The following is a 13,050-nucleotide window of genomic DNA, read 5'->3' as shown; positions in this document are numbered from 1 at the left end:
CGATCTTATGGCGCCGGCACACCTAAAGCTCACCTCCCTGAGCTACCCGGAGTCTTGATCTGGATAAGCTCCACTGCAGGATAGCAATTGCAGGAGCTGGAACAGGATTTTGTCCTCTGAGGTAACTCTTCTCAGACTGCACTGGACTCACTGCTAAACCAGTCTAAACTCGACTCTGACTCCAGAATAGACTAACTGCTGCCTGGCTCCACCTTCCCTATTTATCTATCCCTAACGGGCTCCCTCTGGTGGTCTGAGGTGGAAGGTGGAGATGTGTGAATGGTTATGGGGGCCTCTTGTGGAGGAATCCATCAATACACCCTTCTAGGATCTGTGATACCAAGCGCAGCTGGGCGTCACACCAGCGTCAACAGAGTGGGTACCGCCATCATTGGTGATTGAGTTAGATGGCTTTCTTCTTCCCACTCCCCTTATCCTCTGCCTCAGAGGAGGAATCCTTCCCCCTCTTTAATGACACAGAGGTGTCCATTCCCACATTTTTCCATCTTTTTTCGTCCTCGTCTCCGGACTCTGGGCTAGTCCCTCCCCACAAGGACCTTGCATCCCCAGGAGAAGGAGACTCGGTGCCCCCTGTAAGCTCCGCCGAAGCCAGAACCTCACCCTCAGCCTCCTCTTCTGAGGAAGAGATGTTATCAAGGGCTTGGAACCGGTTAGAAAGACCAACTAGAGGGGAGTCAGTTTTACCTTCGTTAGGTACCTTGGTCAGAGCTGGAGAAGTTTTATCTCCCTTCTTTCTCTTCTTTTTGGTGCCGAGCTTATGCTTGTTCTCTAGCCACCGCTTATTATCCTCATCCATACTTTCATAATGTGAGAATTCTGAGGCAGAGGCAGTTTCCTCCCTGTGGACCCTACTGACCTCCTCATCCAACTCATCATCCCTCGGGGCCTCAGCAGCAACACTGGCATCCAGGACAGGGGCCGCCCCAGTATCCTGTGGCTCGCCTCGCTCCCTCTCCTGTCTGCGCTTGTCTAGACACCTCAGCTGGGCAGGCGTCTTTTTATTGCTTTTCTTACCTGGCCCCTCAGCTCCCCCACCCCTGCTAGTCCCCTCCCCAGCAGAATCGGCCTCACGGCTTTCTCCCACCGGGGTCTCGACTGCATTAGCGAAGGAGCGAGGACAACGGCTGAATGGGTGACCTAACTCACCACACAGGTGGCACCTAATCTCCACACAAGAGGCAGCAAGATGGCCGACACCCCCACACAACACACATTTCTGCACAGTGCAGTTTGCACTGAAGTGTGTGGGGTCGCCGCACCTGTGACAGATCTTCGGTTGCCCCTGGTAGAAGACCAGGATACGATCCCTACCCAGGAAGGCAGATGATGGAAAGTGGGCAACCGTACCACCTGAACGCTTAAGTTTTACCATAAACGTCCAGGCCCCTGACCAGATACCAAACTCGTCGCAGTTTTTCTTTGGCATCTCCACCACCTCTCCATACCGACCAAGCCACGTCATGTTGTCATAACATGAAAGCGACTCGTTACGAGTCATCACAGTCACTTTCTTGATCTGGTTTTGGCGAGACAATGACTGAACGGCAAAGTCTCGCCAGCCGGGCTAATTTTTTGCCAACTCATAATTCGTCCAGAAGAGCTCAAGCCCCTCCGGCCGAACAAAGCTGACATCAAACTCAGGCGTGGAATAGGGATGTATCAAGGCGTAGATGTCAATCGCCTTGAAGCCCATCCTCAGCAGGAGCTCCACAACTTTAGACCTTGGAGGACATGCATCACTGCCCCTCCACCGAAGACAGACCACATTCCTACGTACACTGCCTGGCCCGGCTGTTGGGAGGGACTATCCCCCCCTTTTTGCTCTCGGAAGGCCCCGAGGCCATGCCTCTCTATCCAGAAGGATAGATCAACCTCTCGACCCTCTACCATTAGTGATCTCTCCCCATTCTTTAGAGCCTCCAGAAGGCGCCGTTGCAACATGCCGTCCCCAAAGCCCAGAGACGAGGAGGATGCCCTATTTGCCCCGGAGGTGACACTGGCATAACTCTGGACAGGCGTTGCCACCCCCGGGGGGGCAACCGGACCAGTGACTACATCAGCCCCAACAGCATCACTATTACCCACCTCCATCTCACCCTCCACCAAACCAGCAACAACACCACTAGACAATGAATTGGTCTCATTCACCCCCACAACCACATTCATTCCTGCTGGACCAGTGACAATGGTGGATGACCTTTTGACCTCCGCATCAGGCACAAGGGGCTCAGTCACCTCCATAGAACTGGAGGCGACCTCACCCCTGGTCTTGTGTGTGTCCTCCACATCATCAGTCGGTAATTTCCGCTGTTTTGAATTTGTAGTGATGCGCCGCTGATCTTTAGCATCAGGATCTTCCGGACCAGCGACGCCAACACAAAATAGCACTTTCGTGGGAGGACCAGAACGCTCAGCCCCGACAGCCCCCTCACACTGCCGCTGCTTCTCAACTAAGTGATCAGCGGCAACAGCATTCATAGGCGCCGAGGCTCCCGGAGCTGCCCCCGACACCGGGCCGCTCCCCCTCCTACTGAGGAGCGCATCACAGCATCGTGGCCTGACCGAACGCCCACCGCCGGGCCACCCTCACTGTCCAGCCTCTGGGCTGATGCACCTCCGGCTGCGTCCCCGCTTCTACAAGCAGAGACAGAGCTCTGAGCCTCACTACCACGCTGTGCAATCTCCCCGTGCCTTTGCACCGGATCCACAACAGAACCAGGGCTGGGCTGGGCAACGGGGCTTATACCGCGAGCTGAGCCTGCCTCTGACTCAGGGGGTACAGGGAGGGAGGCATAGACATAGCTTACCGCTTCCTGCAGCTTTGGCCTGGTCTTCTTAGCCTTTTTGTGGCCCCCAGGTGCCTCTTCTGGTAAATCGTCACCAAGATGGAAGTTTTGGAGGCACACTGGGGACTCCAGGAGCTTAATCTCCGCCATTAGCGCCCCTCCCTGGCCGCTGCTGTCACTATCCTCCCCAGAGCCGGCAGAACTGCGACCAGATGTCATTGTCGCCTGTCCTGCAGGGAGCTCGCTGCACGTGGCCTGCGGGTGACTTTGCAGGCTGCCAGGTGGGGCTGTCACGGGTGTGTCGCCACGAAGATCGTCACGATTACACAGCCTGACTTCTCGCAGCTGACCTTTTGGTGCTTTGTGTTTTTCGGCAGTGAGGGACTTAATTCTCTCTCTCTCTGTGCTAGACGAGGTCCAGCCTCGCCCAGCTGCAATCAATGCTGCTGTAGTGAGACTCCTTCAAATGCCTGCTGGTCTGTTAGGGAAGTGTCGGTGAAAGCATTTCATGCAGACTAACAGAGCGGATCGTGGTATTTGGAGTTTCAGAGATAAGTGTATTTGGAGCGTTTTTCCCTTCCTCGCTTTATCATTTATCTCCTTTCCCGTTGGTGTTCCCTCTGTTGTAGTTGTGTAGTTTTTGTATGCAAGGTGGTTTTGGTTTTTCCCTTGTACTGTCTCGTTCGTCTAAGTACTGTGTGTGGGCATATTATTACTTGTCCCCTTTTGTTGTGATCGGGGTCCTTCTCAGGACTAGATTACTTAGGTGCAGGGATCCTCAGGAGGTAGGGGTTACGCTGGCGGCCTGGACCTCTGTACCTTTAACAGTACCTCCAGGTTGAGGGATTAGTCAGGGCCCCAGCTTAGGGTCAGCTTAGGCCCCCTACCTCCAGTATACAGAGACAGCGTGACATTTTCACCGACCCCTTAGTTTTTCTCCAGCTACCATGGATCCAGTAGCCGGTCTAGCTCGGCAGTTGCAGAGTTTGTCCATGGAGCTGGCGGACGTTAGGTCCAAGGTTTTGTATCCTCAGGAGCAAGCCGGACCAGAACCTAAAGTAGCTCTCCCTGACAGGTTCACTGGGGGGCGGGACAAGTTTTTTGTTTTCCGGGAGGCATGCAAGTTGTACTTTCGGCTGCGGCCTCGGTCATCGGGGAGTGAAGAACAAAGGGTGGGAATTGTCATCTCGCTCCTACAAGGGGACCCACAATCTTGGGCGTTCTCTCTTCCCCCGGGCTCCCCGGCTCTCCAGTCAGTGGATAGGTTTTTCGCTGCTCTGGGACTCGTATATGATGACCCAGATCGGATCTCCCTTGCTGAGTCTAAGTTACGTAGGATTCAGCAGGGAGATCGTCCGGCGGAGGAATTCTGTTCGGAGTTCCGTAGGTGGGCCACGGACACCCAGTGGAATGACCCGTTTTGTCAAGGTTTATCCGACAAATTACAGGATGTGTTGGCACAGTATGACTCTCCCGCGTCACTGGAAGCCGCTATGGCCCTTGCTATTCGCGTTGACAGACGGCTTCGGGAGAGGTGCGGGATAACTCTACCCCCTGTGATGACTCCACCTCCTACAAGGTCCCCTCATATGGTGGTTCCCCTGGTCAGTCCAGAGGAGCCTATGCAATTAGGAGGGACATCATTTCGGGGGAGGGGACTGGTGGTGCGCCATAAGACAGGAAGGTGTTTCTTCTGCGGGAGAAAGGGACATTTTATTGGGGGGTGTCCATCCCGTCCCTTGCAGAGTGAAGAGTCGTCGGAAAACTGTTGATCCCAGGTTGTGTGGTGGACGGCAATCTGGGAGTAGGTATTTCGTCCCTAGGTTCGTCTCAGTTTCTCGTACCGGCGGAGGTGGTGGTGGGTACGAGAACTGAGAGGATATCTGTTCTTCTGGATAGTGGGGCCGGGGCTAATCTGGTTGATGCTCGGTTTGCCCGGGTTCAAGGTATGCGATTGAGTGAGTTGGCTAAACCCATCCCCATATTCTCGATCGATGCCAGGCCTCTCGGTCAGGGAAGTTTTTTGCAAGCTGTGCATGACGTAAAACTTCAAGTGGGGGCGATACATAAAGAACTGTTGTCTTGCTACGTGTTGGAGGGTCTTCCCACTCCTATAGTGTTGGGCCTTCCTTGGTTTACTAAGCATAACCCGGTTATTAATTGGCAAACCAGAGAGATAAGCCAATGGAGTAAATTCTGTAATAAAAACTGCATGAACACGGTCATCGGTGCGGTTACTCCTTGGGTCTTACCTCCATTTCTGGCGGACTTTGAGGATGTATTCTCGGAGAAAGGGTGTCAGGAACTACCTCCTCATCGCGAGTATGACTGTTCTGTAAAACTGCTCCCTGAGGCCAAGTTACCTAAAGCTAGGTTGTATAACCTTTCTGGTCCTGAGAGGCAGGCCATGAAGGATTATATTTCAGAAAGTCTGGCTAAGGGGCATATTAGACCTTCATCTTCACCGGTGGCTGCGGGGTTCTTCTTTGTTAAGAAGAAAGATGGAGGCCTACGCCCTTGCCTGGATTTCCGTGAACTTAATCGGATTACGGTCCGAGATCCGTATCCGCTCCCACTTATTCCCGATCTCTTTAATCAGATCGTGGGCGCCAAATGGTTCTCTAAGTTGGATCTCAGGGGGGCGTACAATCTGATTAGGATGAAGGAGGGGGATGAGTGGAAGACGGCGTTTAACACTCCGGAGGGGCATTATGAGAACCTTGTCATGCCATTCGGTCTGACTAATGCCCCGGCGGTGTTCCAACACTTTGTTAATGACATTTTTCGCCGCCTGGTGGGACAGTTTGTTGTCATATATCTGGATGATATCTTAATTTACTCGCCGGATCTGGTGTCTCATCAGGAGCACGTTAGGCAGGTGTTACAGATCTTGCGGGATAATAAACTGTATGCCAAATGGGAAAAGTGTGTGTTCGCCGTACAGGAACTCCAGTTTTTAGGCTTCCTGGTTTCAGCGTCCGGTTTTCGTATGGACCCTGGGAAAGTGCGGGCAGTTCTTGAGTGGGATCGGCCAGAGAATCTTAAGGCACTACAACGTTTCCTGGGGTTTGCTAATTATTACCGGAAGTTCATTCGTAATTTCTCGTCCATGGTTAAGCCTCTCACAGACATGACTAAAAAGGGGACGGATTTTTCTAGGTGGTCTGACAAGGCTTGTCAAGCATTCTCCTCCTTGAAAAAATGTTTTGCCTCGGCACCCATACTCATTCAGCCTGATGCGTCACAGCCATTCATTGTAGAGGTAGACGCTTCCGAGGTAGGGGTGGGAGCAGTATTGTCACAAGGTTCGTCCCCTGGTAAGTGGCATCCGTGCGCCTTTTTCTCTAAAAAATTGTCGTCCGCTGAGAGGAATTACGATGTCGGCAATAGGGAACTCTTGGCCATTAAGTTAGCTTTTGAGGAGTGGCGCCATTTTTTGGAGGGGGCAGTCCATCCGGTCACCGTTATCACCGATCACAAGAACCTGCTATATCTGGAGTCCGCGAAACGTCTGAATCCCAGACAAGCTAGGTGGTCATTGTTTTTTACCAGGTTTAATTTTGTCGTTACATATCGTCCTGGGTCAAAAAATGTAAAGGCGGATGCCTTATCTTGTAGTTTCCCTGGGGCCGGGAATACGGACGACCCGATTCCTATCCTTCAGGAGGGGGTGGTGGTTTCGGCAGTATGCTCTGAGCTGGAGGAGGAGGTATTGGAGGCTCAGGGGGACGCCCCTGTTGGACCTCCGGGGAGACTGTTTGTTCCAGATCAGTTGCGACAAAAGGTGATCGAGGCACACCATAACTCAGTTTTTGCAGGACACCCGGGGAGTAAAGCAACTGTGGATCTCCTCTCGCGTCGGTTTTGGTGGCCTAACTTACATAAGGAGGTGGTAACTTTTGTCGCGTCCTGTGGGGTTTGTGCGCGCTCTAAGACCTCACATACCCGTCCGTCTGGGGCCCTCTTACCTTTGAAGATCCCGGAGCGTCCTTGGACTCATCTGTCTATGGACTTTATTACGGACCTCCCTCCGTCTTCGGGTAAAACGGTCATACTCGTTGTAGTGGACAGGTTCAGCAAGATGGCACATTTTATCGCTCTTCCTGCTCTCCCTAATGCTAAAACTCTTGCGCAGGTGTTCATTGGGGAGATTGTGAGGCTTCACGGGGTACCCTCCGAGGTGGTGTCTGATCGGGGGTCTCAGTTTGTGTCCAAGTTCTGGAAGGCGTTTTGTGCACGGCGGGGGATGCATTTGTCGTTCTCATCGGCTTTTCATCCTCAGATCAATGGTCAGACGGAACGAATGAACCAGAGCTTGGAGACATATCTCCGGTGTTTTGTGTCAGAGAACCAGGAGGACTGGGCTTCTTTCTTACCTCTGGCAGAGTTTGCTCTTAATAATAGGCGGAGCGAGTCCACTGGTAAGTCCCCGTTTTTTGGGGCATATGGTTTTCACCCCCAGTTTTGTACTTTCAGTAGGGGGGGCTCTTCGGGGGTTCCTGAGGAGGAACGATTTTCCTCATCACTCGCTTCAGTATGGAGAGGGGTGCTGAAGAATCTGAATACTATGGGGAACCGATACAAACGTATGGCTGATAGGAGGGGAGTGTCTGGTCCGGACCTAAGTGTGAACGATCGGGTATGGTTGTCTACCAGGAATATAAAACTTAAGGTTCCCTCCTGGAAACTGGGTCCCAGGTTCATCGGGCCGTACAGAATCAGTTCTATAATTAATCCGGTGGCATTCCGTCTTGACCTCCCCCCTACGTTTAAAATTCACAACGTGTTCCACAGATCGTTGCTTAAGAGGTATGTGGCGCCGGTGGTACCGTCACCTTTACCTCCCCCTCCAGTGGTGGTCAATGGTAACTTGGAGTTCCAGGTATCGAGGGTCATCGATTCACGCTTTAATCGCCGGTCCCTTCAGTACCTGGTTCATTGGAAAGGGTATGGTCCTGAGGAGAGGATGTGGGTTCCTGCGTCGGATATTAACGCAGATCGATTAGTTCGGGCCTTCCACACGACTCACCCGGATAAACCTGGCCCTGAGGGTCCGGAGGCCCCTCGTAGAAGGGGGGGTACTGTCACGGGTGTGTCGCCACGAAGATCGTCACGATTACACAGCCTGACTTCTCGCAGCTGACCTTTTGGTGCTTTGTGTTTTTCGGCAGTGAGGGAGTTAATTCTCTGTCTCTCTGTGCTAGACGAGGTCCAGCCTCGCCCAGCTGCAATCAATGCTGCTGTAGTGAGACTCCTTCAAATGCCTGCTGGTCTGTTAGGGAAGTGTCGGTGAAAGCATTTCATGCAGACTAACAGAGCGGATCGTGGTATTTGGAGTTTCAGAGATAAGTGTATTTGGAGCGTTTTTTCCCTTCCTCGCTTCATCATTTATCTCCTTTCCCGTTGGTGTTCCCTCTGTTGTAGTTGTGTAGTTTTTGTATGCAAGGTGGTTTTGGTTTTTCCCTTGTACTGTCTCGTTCGTCTAAGTACTGTGTGTGGGCATATTATTACTTGTCCCCTTTTGTTGTGATCGGGGTCCTTCTCAGGACTAGATTACTTAGGTGCAGGGATCCTCAGGAGGTAGGGGTTACGCTGGCGGCCTGGACCTCTGTACCTTTAACAGTACCTCCAGGTTGAGGGATTAGTCAGGGCCCCAGCTTAGGGTCAGCTTAGGCCCCCTACCTCCAGTATACAGAGACAGCGTGACAGGGGCTTCCTACTGGTCATCATCACTCCCATCATCCACCTGGCTCTCAGGCTGCAGCCCCATCTGCCTTTGCTCTCTGGTATCAGTCATTTCTCTGAAGCGGTCTTCATTAATTAGTTTTTCCTTAAATGGACCACTCTGCTCCCTGATGACAGCTTTCCTAAGTTCCAGCAGATGAATCTCACTGGTGAGCCTCTTTACCTCCGCCTGGAGTTTAGCCTTCCTCTGTTTGGAGGCCCCCGCAGCTTTGGCGCTTGTGCAGCGCAGCTCATCCCGAAGTCTCCTGACCAGCTTACTTGCATCTTCAGAATTACGGAGGTGGATCATGACTTGGGAGGCATAGGTGGATACAGACTCCCAGGGTCCCTGCAGCCCCCAACCTCCCTCAGTGAGGTCGGCCTCACCTCCGTGAGCACTTAGCTTTCCTCCGGAAGGAGCGCCATCTTGCACGCCGCTGTCAGGCTTCACCTCCATGCTGGAAGCCTTGCGGCTTCTGAGAGTCTCCACAGTCCCGGGGGGAGTAGGAGCCACTTTGCTGTGACTCCTGGTGGAGCGTCTCACCCCCGAGTCCTCTGATGTGCAGGCCGGTTGCTGGTTTCTCCTGCTCCCCGCCGGCCTGGTTTGGAAAGCAGAAGCCTGGGACTTGGCTCCATCACTCATCCCAGGAAACCCCCTAGCTCCCTGGGTAGGAGAGAGAGCAGGTCCCCAGGTGGAGAGGTGTTGGTTCTCAGAGAGATCAGGAGCACACAGCAGCATCTGCAGCCACCACACCCGCAATCACCACACTGACTAGCAGCTGATCAGAGCTGCACACACTAGTCTGCTGGTGCAGTCACTGTGTACATGCATTACATTACTGATCCTGAGTTATCTCCTGTATTATACTCCAGAGCTGCACTCACTATTCTGCTGGTGCAGTCACTGTGTACATACATTACATTACTGATCCTGAGTTACATCTTGTATTATACTCCAGAGCTGCACTCACTATTCTGCTGGTGCAGTCACTCTGTACATACATTACATTACTGATCCAGAGTAACATCCTGCATTATACTCCAGAGCTGCACTCACTATTCTGCTGGTGCAGTCACTGTGCACATACATTACATTACTGATCCAGAGTTACATCCTGTATTATACTCCAGAGCTGCACTCACTATTCTGCTGGTGCAGTCTCTGTGCACATACATTACATTACTGATCCTGAGTTACATCCTGTATTATACTCCAGAGCTGCACTCACTATTCTGCTGGTGCAGCCACTATGTACATACATTACATTACTGATCCTGTACTGATCCTGAATTACATGCTGAAACACTTTGTGCTGCTGACAGAGAGCATAGCTGCTGTAGTAATGGAGGGATGATGTGTGTTGTTTTCGGTGCAGGGTGTACTGTGGCCGGTGGTTTCGGGGGCGGTGCTTGCTCTATAGGGTCGGTCACCATCACCCATCTGTCCCATCAGGTACACTGCCTTCAGTGATGTCCCAGTGTATGGCGCTGCCCGTGGCCGTCGTGTTGCTCCTGGGCATCCTCCGCTGTGGGCTACTTTGACCTTTCAGCCTCAGGATTCCTGTTGAGAACTTTATTTTCTCCCTCAGATCTTTTTGAGCTTCCATTGTCCTTTATTAGAGGAAAAGTGGTGGAGGAAAGTGCGGAGGGTGAGAGGTGGTGCAGCAGCCGAGGCGCGAGGACCTGCCCCAGTACACGGTGGTCCCACTCTGTCCATACTGGCCGCCGATCAGGGAGATCCAGCCTTCAGATATGATCCCGATGCAGCGGACACTCAGTAATGGTGGGATTCATTCTCTGTGGTGCTGAGTGCAGCTGTCGGTGGTGGTCACTGGTGGTCTCCTGACTCGGATGCCCCTTTATACCACTGGATAACATTTGGGCACATTGGCTACAGTTTGCAGATTTTGAGGCGCCTCCTCCCGCTTCGCCCGGGGGTGAATGCGGAGACGTGGGACGCGCCTGAGCGCTTTTCCTATGGAGTCGTATTCTCACAATAACATTCCCAGCAGAAAAGGATTAGAAGGAAAATCCCATCAGTCCTAAAAGGGAAAGCTGCGCCCACCCCACGGCCCCCCAACCTTACCGATTGTCTCCTGCTCAGCTACCAGCAGGAGAGGGGATCACGTCAGCAAATGGAGATGATCCAATTATAGCAATCCGCAGAGATGGAGGAGGGTCTGCACCGCTGCTCCAGGGGGGGATTTACCCCACATTCATAACCAGAGGAACCCTGCACCTTAAAGGGGAAGGCACCTAAACCTCTAGCAGTCAGAAGTTTTGCAGCTTGGACTTATCGTTCCATCTGCGCCAAAAGTACCGAAAAGTCTGACATGATTGCACCAAGGGTGTTAAATGTCGCCTCTCTTTGGCCTCTGACCTTAGCAAACCTAAATTTGCCATCGCAGATCTTCTATTTTCTGCAAACATGTGCTGTTTTTGCAAAGAAGTGCAAAATGTGAACCGCGCCTGATTTCAGATACGTTTTCCAGCAGTTTTCTGGTGTTTGCTATAAGGCGGGGGGGGGGGGGGTCGGTCGACCCCTTCACTAAAGTAACTATCGAATGAAAAAAGGGCAAAAAAAGAAGCAAAAATTTTACAGAAGGAAAAGAAAGATTGTGACTTTTGCAGAGAGACTTTGTTTTCCATTTCCTAGTCAATGTCTAGATCTCTGTGATGTCCCATGATTTGGGAATTTACAGACTGTATTGCACTTCTCACAGTTGCTAGGTATTGCTATTTCATTGCATTGCAGTAATGTTCGCTTTTCTTAGCAGTTTGTCCTTTCTCTCTCCCTGTCTCTCTCTGAGGTGGCTGTGATGTAACTAAACCCCTCTCTTCTCCCCCCCCATGTCTTTTCCTCATCATCCATCTTAACCACCTTAGAAGCTCATGTGCTCTCTGCCTGTCTCTGAAAAAAAAGTATTTTTACCTGCAGCTGTATGTGTAGCGCCCCGAGGGTTCGGCTGCTACAGGGGTATTGCACCTCAGACCAGAGGTGTGATATTCCACTCCCGGGTAAGGATGGAGTATGGACCAGGGTTCAGTTAGCTGCATGCATCACACACACCCCATTTCCGAGGGACAGCTCAGCGGTGCTCCCATTAGACAGTAATGCAGGCACGACAGCATCTGTCCCTGACTGGAGTGGGGAGGGGGGAGGAAAACCCAGTGATGTAGGAGCAGGAGGGGACGGTCTCTGGGCATAGGTAGGAGCCCATTGGTTGCAAGTCACCTGGGCTCATACACTAGGGGAAGGTATATAAGGTGGGCACCATCTCAGAAGGACAGTCAGACAGTCAGAGGAGAGGAGTGAGAGAAGGAGTTCAGCCAGAGAGGGCTGACAGGGAGCTGTGGCTCAGTCTGGGCCCAGCTCCACGAGGCAGGCCTGGAGTGAAGGCCAGAGCCAGCAGAGAGGACAGAAACTGAAAGGAAAAGAAAGGAAAGGAAGAAAGGAACAGAACACCCAGAGAGGCCCAGAGACACGAAGGCAGAAGGAACCCCAAAGGCCCAGGAGATTGCGGGTGATGGGTTGGCAGAACAGGGTACCGGATCCCAAGTTGGTGGAGGCAACTAATCCTCAGCCAAGGACCGGCGGTCGTGATCATATCTTGGTGCGACCCCTCACTACACCTACTAGAAAGGCATACCACATAAGGTCAGGGAAGAGGACATCCAGCCTCCCAAGAGAAGACCCGAGGCAGCTGGACAAAAGTAGTGTCACTGGTGGGGCACGGCCAGAGAAAGGAATAGAAGGGAGTCCTGTGACACACTCTGGAATTACCTGGGGGTTGACCGAGCCCCCTGCCTGGTGGACGCAGCACGGCTTGGGCAGTCATTGCCGGCGGAATGACTAAGGATATAAAGAACTGTGGGTAAAGAATTTGAACTGCAACCCCACGTCTCTGTGCTTCATCGTCGCGCCAGCACTACTAGTGCTGGGATGCTCGCACCATCACTCCCACCGTCAACTACACTGCCCTGGGGCTGCACTCTTCCCGTGGGGAGTCACACTACCTTAGCTTCATACACCATCAGCCCCAGCGGTCTGCCCTTGCAGCGGCGGTTCGCACTGACCGCAATCCACGGGTGGCGTAGTCGGACAATTTACCTAAAACCCCCACAAAATAACGCCATTGGCCTGACCACCCTGAGCCACGGGACCGGGTCACCGCCACGGATACTACAACCCCCAGAAGCCCGGTTCCGGGTGCCCCTCGGCCCAGGGGGCGAGTCATATGTACTGCAACAAGATGTCTGCAAGAAAAATAAAGCTTCTTCTGAATCTTCACAACGTGCCATCCTGCCGCCGAGTTAAACTATCTGGGGACATGGCTTCCATGTAAGTAAGGTGAAGAGATAGTCTGGAAACGGTGTCTCACACCGCCCTATACTCGCAGCACAGCTATGGAGACAGAATAGTAAAAAGAACTTTCCTAGATTCATCTGTAGAGCCAGATACCGCTTCTATAAAGCTACAGAACATTCAGCAGAGCATCTGCTCTCAGCTTAGAAGAGA

This window comes from Phyllobates terribilis, unplaced genomic scaffold (assembly GCF_046119375.1).
Source record: "Phyllobates terribilis strain yellow unplaced genomic scaffold, ASM4611937v1 Scaffold_4__5_contigs__length_816908805, whole genome shotgun sequence".
Lineage (NCBI taxonomy): Eukaryota > Metazoa > Chordata > Amphibia > Anura > Dendrobatidae > Phyllobates > Phyllobates terribilis.
This window is presented reverse-complemented; position numbering follows the sequence as displayed.